This window comes from Helianthus annuus, chromosome 17 (assembly GCF_002127325.2).
Source record: "Helianthus annuus cultivar XRQ/B chromosome 17, HanXRQr2.0-SUNRISE, whole genome shotgun sequence".
Taxonomy (NCBI): Eukaryota; Viridiplantae; Streptophyta; class Magnoliopsida; order Asterales; family Asteraceae; genus Helianthus; species Helianthus annuus.
In genome coordinates this window covers 155935914-155942623 of record NC_035449.2, presented here as the reverse complement: position 1 = coordinate 155942623, position 6710 = coordinate 155935914, and the positions used below count along the sequence as shown (strand labels likewise).

General features: G+C 38.6%; 1 non-coding gene across 1 annotated transcript; it reads left to right on the top strand.

The window, feature by feature from the left end:
• Positions 1–553: 553 nt before the first annotated feature.
• Positions 554–660, top strand: LOC118489648. Its single transcript, XR_004887665.1, has one exon. It is a non-coding gene; the product is annotated as a small nucleolar RNA R71 (small nucleolar RNA).
• The last annotated feature ends 6050 nt before the right edge of the window (positions 661–6710 follow it).

Sequence of the window (6710 nt, the reverse complement as noted above, 5' to 3'; positions counted from 1 at the left end):
CCCTTGTTGTTGTTGAGAGAAATTTTGTGACTCGTTTCTTGGTTGTTGAAAGTTTGATTGTTGGTTTAGATTTTGTTGGTTACTACTATTTCCGGGTTCTCTCCAACCAAGGTTAGGGTGGTTACGCCATCCTTGGTTGTAGGTGCCCGTTGGAGGACCCGACGGCCTAGGTCTATTATCAATGTCGTTTACTGTTTCTGTTTGGTTATCCATTTCTTTCATACAACTCCAACTTTCATGTGGCCCACCACACCCTTCACAAGCCAAAACCAAGCCCGTTTTTGCCATTTCTAATTGTTTGATTTTTGAAGAAAGGGCCTCGATTTAGGCTTGCAAAGAGATGCTTTCATCAACCTTATGGGCGCTCGGGGCAATAGATTTTGTGCCTCGGGGAGTGTGCCATTGAAAGTTGGTTTGAGCAATTTCCTCAATTTGATTATAAATTTCATTTGGGCGATGATTACCTAAAAGTCCCTCGGAGCTAGAATCAAGTGTTTGTCTTGTGTGTGGCAACAACCCATTGTAGAAAGTGGATACTTGTTGCTAAACAGCAAGACCATGATGAGGACACTTTCTTAGTAGCTCCTTGAACCTTTCCCAAGTTTCATATAAGGATTCCCCATCCTCTTGTGAGTATGTATTAATTTCAGTCCTTAATTTAGTCGTTGTAGCAGGAGGGAAATACTTATATAAAAACTTTTGGGCTAGTTCATCCCAGGTGTTTACCGAGCCAACTGGGAGGGTATTAAGCCAAGCCTTAGCTCGGTCTTTTAGTGAGAATGGAAACATTCGAAGGCGGATGGCGTCCTTTGATGCTCCATTGATCCGAAAGGTATTACATATTTCCAAGAAGTTAGTAATATGTAGATGGGGATCTTCGTCCGCAAGCCCATGGAAGGTTGCGTAGTTTTGAAGCATTTGTATCAAATGCGGCCGAAGTTCGAAGTTGTTGGCCTCGACATTCGGTGCATTGATAGCGGCGCTGAGATTACCTACAGTGGGACGTAGGTAATCCATGAGGGTACGTTGGTCCGCCATTGGAAGTGGGTCCCCTGAAACTTTCTCTTGGTTTTTAGCTTTAAGTCTTTTTCTTAGAAAGCGTTCGGGTTCGTCAAGAGGTTCTTTTATGTCTCTACTAGGACTGGAGCTCATACACTGCATAGAAAGTTCAGATGTGGCGCATGGGTTCCAAGTCCTGCGATAAAAACAAAAAAGAACATTGGTCAGAAGATTCACCACGGCCCCGTGCTTAGATGAACACGGCCCGTGTTCAAAGATACAGTGATTGTTTTCCGGATCCCTGTTACTGGGGAGCTTAACACGGCCCCTTGTTGCACCGACACGCCCCGTGCTCAACTCTCTGTAACTCGGAAAATAAAAACTGCCAGTAACACTACTGGGTACGGCCCGTGTCCGACCAGGCACGGCCCGTGCTGAGCTCTGCAGAAGCTGAAAAAATTAAGAAAAATTCTAAAAAAACAGAAAAATAAGAAAAAACGATTAGGCCGTTGATTCCTAACTTTCTTAAAATCCTTGTGTCCCCGGCAACGGCGCCAAAAACTTGATGCGCGTGTAGTGTTATAGGTTTTTATGTATATTTTTAGCCCTTTTTACACATTAGTCAAGTTTTAAATTTATAAAACACGATATTTTACTAATACCAAACACACATATGGGCAAGTGCAGCCATCGTGAGAGTAGTATAGCGTTGGTAAGATACCGAGGTCGTCCAAGGACACAAGAGCTTTTAGTACCGGTTTATCCTCAACGTCTAATCAAATCAAAATTTTAGAAAAAGTTTTAAACATAAACATAAAAAATTAAAATGCTGAAAATAAAAATAAAAACAGATAGACAAGATGAATCACTTGGATCCGACTCGCCTTTAGTGTAACCTTTGATTATTTCCGCACTTTTGCACTTTTTAAGAGATTATCTTAGTTATAGTAGTAGGCCCCTCTTTTGAAGGTGACGTTACCCTCAACCCAGTAGTTTGAGTCAGCAAGGATATAATCCTAAAGGGTTGGATTATTGAAAGATAATTAATTAAGTTATTAATGCGTAATGTGGTTGGCCCCTCTTTTGAAGGTGACGTTACCCTCGGCTAAGTAGTTTGAGTCAGCAGGGATACAATCCTAAGTAGCCGGGTTAATGTTTTAATAGTAGTTTACATATGAGTGGATCAAGAAATTCGAACCCCCGCCATCCAATACCAGTGGGTATTGAAGGAGGTCTACTAAGCTTGACCCAGGTCCTTGCAGGATCTATACATTGAACAAGGCAAGACTCTTACCAAACCATTCCCTTAACCCCCGACCAGGTAGCCAACATATCTCCATATAGACCGTGAAGATATGAATGGTGTAAATCTTTTATTTTATATAGACAGTGTTGGGATTGAACCCTACCAGAGGAACAGATGATGTAAAGCCAAAACTGGTTCAGAACAGTGGATTCATCATAAGAAGCAGTTTGCACTAAAGTTTCCCCTTGAAAGTAATCCTAACATCTGATATGCTCCAACTACTGCCCTTATCAACAACTGCTGTTCCTGGAAGCTACTGATCAATACAAAGACTGATGAAGAACTAAAGCCCTGTTAGCTCAATCTATTGCCTTGAGTCAAGCACTGCTGATCATGACAAGTGCTGCTGGGTTCACAGCAGTGGAAGGATGCAGCAGCAGTTTTGATTCTCCTTATGTAATGTAAAGCCAAAGCACTGATGAAGTTTAAAGGTTGAAGCTCAATCTACTGATGAATTCCAAGCACTGATGAAGAACCAAAGTACTGCTCTTTCAAGGCCTGATCACCCTTTGAAGAAAGCACTGATGCTCAACATCAGTGGTTGACTGCAACAGTGGAATGAAGAATCGGTGTTTATACATCAGTGTTTTAAGTATAATCAGTGTCTGTATGCTCAGTAGTTGTAGAACAGTAGATAGAGTTTGTTAGTCTGTTAGATGTCGCTTTCATGGTGACGTCAGCTGTGATGCATCAGTGGTTTGGACTGCCTATAAATGTAACGGTACCCTGTACTGTTACATTTGATTGATTGAGTGGATTCTTCTTCTTCAGTCCAATCCTTTCATCTTGTGCAACCAACCTTGAGGTATCAGGCTGAGGGGGAGCTTAGTTCTGTAAACATGCTGTAATCATTTGCTTTGTATTTCAATCATTCAACTTAATGAAAAGCATTTGTTTATCAAACTATTTTGCTCTTTGATTGTGTTTACAAAGTATGTATCCATTTCCGCTGCACTTTATACCATTTCATATATTCTGACTGTTTAATTTATACAAACAAACACAATCATGAGAGCCTCGGATCCTAACAATTGGTATCAGAGCTTGGACAGTCAAATTCGATCTAACAATCAATTTGACATAACAGTTCAGCTCAAAATTCATTGATACTAAGGTTGATTGTATTTAGTTGAAAAATAGAACAAGTGAAATCATGTTCAAAATTATGAATCTGATTCTCTGTAAAACAACCAAGATGTCATAAGATTCACAAATTTCAAACAACAAGTGATGTCATGCACAAATCGCTCACAGTGTCCAGATCTGGAAACTTATCTGGTAACTATGATATATCTTCATTCAAAATTGATTTCAATTATTGTTATGAAATTTGTGATGATTTCATCATGTTCTATGCTAAAGTATGAACCTCAGATTAACAAAACCTATGTTCATAATAAACACTAGTGTTTTGCTAACTTAGAAAGAGGGAAATAAAACTTTAGTCATGAAATCTTATGTGTTAAAAGGCAGGTTGAGAATCCTCAAAAGGACCAAATCAACTCTGTTAAAACACATGAAGAAAATCTGGGGTCAAAACTGTCCAAATCATATGTAATGTGAGAACTGGTAATAAAACATGTACAAATGTAGCCAGATCTCTCAAAACATTGCTGAAAATGATTTTGGATTTGAATATTCTTTCCTTGGAACCTTCCAGTAAGTATTTCAAAACCTATATATGGAAAGTGTAAAAAGGAAAAGAAGAAAAATCACAAAAACTCAAAAAGTGTGTTTATCTCCAAACTTTTGATGTCAAAAGAAAAGAGTATAAATCTAAAACACTTAAGAGTCCACAGGTTAATCCTACAAAAGGAAAACCAAAAATAGATCTGCATTTTTGGTCAAACATATGTCATCAATCATCCATGCTCAATCACTGTTTCAGGGAAGTTCAGGTAACAAAAGTATCTCCAGATAATTTTCAATAAAGAGGAATAGGCCAAATTTCTCAAGAATTATTCACACGGTAATAAGGTTCACAAAGAATTTTCAAAACCTTTGTGAACAGGCTCCTCATGGTAACAATCAACTGACAAGGAAATGGTACCAAACAGTGGTTACAGGACTTTGGTTCAAACCACTGACCATTGTCCTAAGCTTGAGAATGAAATGATCTTGACCTTATTCGAAGTTACTTTAACTCTTGAGACACACCAGATCTAATTGATTTTGTTATCAGAAAACTTTTACTCCTTTTCTTTGTAAAGTTTTCTCCATATAGAACAGGATATATTATTCTTTATTTTTTTCCTTAAGAATGATATACTTTGCACTTTTACTTGTTTTTGATAGTAAAAGTTCAATCACCTGTTGGGATATAGAATCCTTTTATTTTTGCATAGGGTGATATATTCCTTGATAATGAATCAAAAGGAGATGGTGAAATAGTTAGGATCATTTCAAACTCAAGTTTTCTTTACATATCAAAGTTGATTGTTAACAAATTTCAAACATCTGGTTGCTCATGTTTTACACTAAGTTCTCAAAAGGAATATTAAAACACAAAATGGGTGATCAAAGCTAAATGTGATGATCATCTGGGATACTCAACCACTGTCAAAATCTATAGAAGTGTTCAAAACTTGAAAGAGATAAGTGGTAAAACCTGAATGCAAGGGCCAGAAAATTTTCTACATTAAAAATCCCTGTAAACCCTGTTGATATGATTAATTCTGATAAATTAGCATCTAAAATGTGTTTGTCAAGAATTTGATTCTGCAGGTAACTCACAATCACCTTCAACAGATGTTGGACATGATACTAAAATCATTTCCATCATCAGAACAGCAGATGTACAAAACAGCTGTTAAAGTTCATCCACTAATGCACAAACAGTGTTTGCCCAAAATCCAGTATCTCATTCATCCATCATCACTTGACATCAGACACCACTTTGTGGGGGATTACTATAAAAAGGTTTGATTTCATGTTAACATGTCCATCCTAAAGATCAGGTGGTAGATGTACAAACTTAAGAATTGGATTCATTTATTGTTGAAAAACTTGATCCCTATGATTGGAGTGCTAAACTTGGATTAAAGCAAGCTTTCTTGTGTTCCATGTGTATATAGCATCAAAATGTTTTCAGAAAATCAAAATAAAGCCTTAAAAATAGTTAAAATTGAATTTTTTTTAAATCTCTAAAGTCTGATGAAACCATTATTTCCAAAACACAAGCAGAGGGTCCTGAGCAGACTTTAGCAGCTACCACTGCTCCTCAGACAACCTGCTGCCGAGCCCACTGCTCAAGGTGATCACAGCAGCAAAACAACTGTTGTGAAACCCACACCTAAATCCACCAAAACAAAAGAAAATTCAAAAGCCCCCAAACCTACAATAAAGGCAACTCTGGAAGATGAGATCCCAGAGCAACTGCCAGTGACAACACAAAAGTCACTATAAACCACTGCTGCTACTTCCTCACAGCAGATAGTAGAAAGGTCTCAACCCATGCCTCAAACTCCTCCTGCTTCTTCTCAAAAAGAACAGGTTGTAAGAACAGGGACACCAAATTATGATGCTCTGGAATCACTTGATTTCATCATCCACAGTCCACTGCCCGGGGCAAATTCACTTTCAACTCCCATCATCATTTCACAAATACCACTATCAATAATGACCTTGTTGCATGCTTTGGATATAACTCAGACATAAATTAGTTCCTCTCAACCACCTATCACTGAGAGTATAATCCAACAAGTGACTGAGTCTGATGCTTATACCTCTGCTATCCCAGCAACAACTGAGGAGGTTACACCCCTTGAGTTACAAGTAACTCTTGGTGGTAATCCAAGTGAAGCAGCCACTACAAGTGCTGAACCCACTGGTTTGCATCTGGACAGTGGTTACATCAATAAGACTTCCTTGGAGGCAATTCCTTCTATAGCACCTCTGACATCCACCAGTGGATCTGTTTTGACCACTGGCAACATCAAAAGGTTGTCAAGTGTTGAAGGAAGAAGACCCCAGTACCAAGAAAAAGGGGCATCAGTGGTTAATGTTTGGAGTACACTCCCTACCTCAACCACTGATAAAACCACTGCTAGTGGGAAATCAGATGATCCCATTAAATTGGGTGATGGTTTAGAATACCTGGAATTGACGGAACATGGTGAAAAACTGGATACCTCTATGGCAGAAAACAAAGAAATGCTGCATCAGTTGTTGAAAGTTCAAAAGGTGTAACCCATTGCTGTTCCAACTCAAGCACCTGCTCCAACACAAGCACCTGCTGCAAATGAGTTATGGAATTTATTTCAACCCTTGCACCTATCTTCGAAAGAGTTGATGATGCCAAAAAGGGGGAGAAACTGATTCTGAGGAAAATCTCTCAGTAACTTCTGCTGAAACATCTATCAAAGAAAAGGAAAAGGGAGGTGATGAGGATACACAAATGAGGATC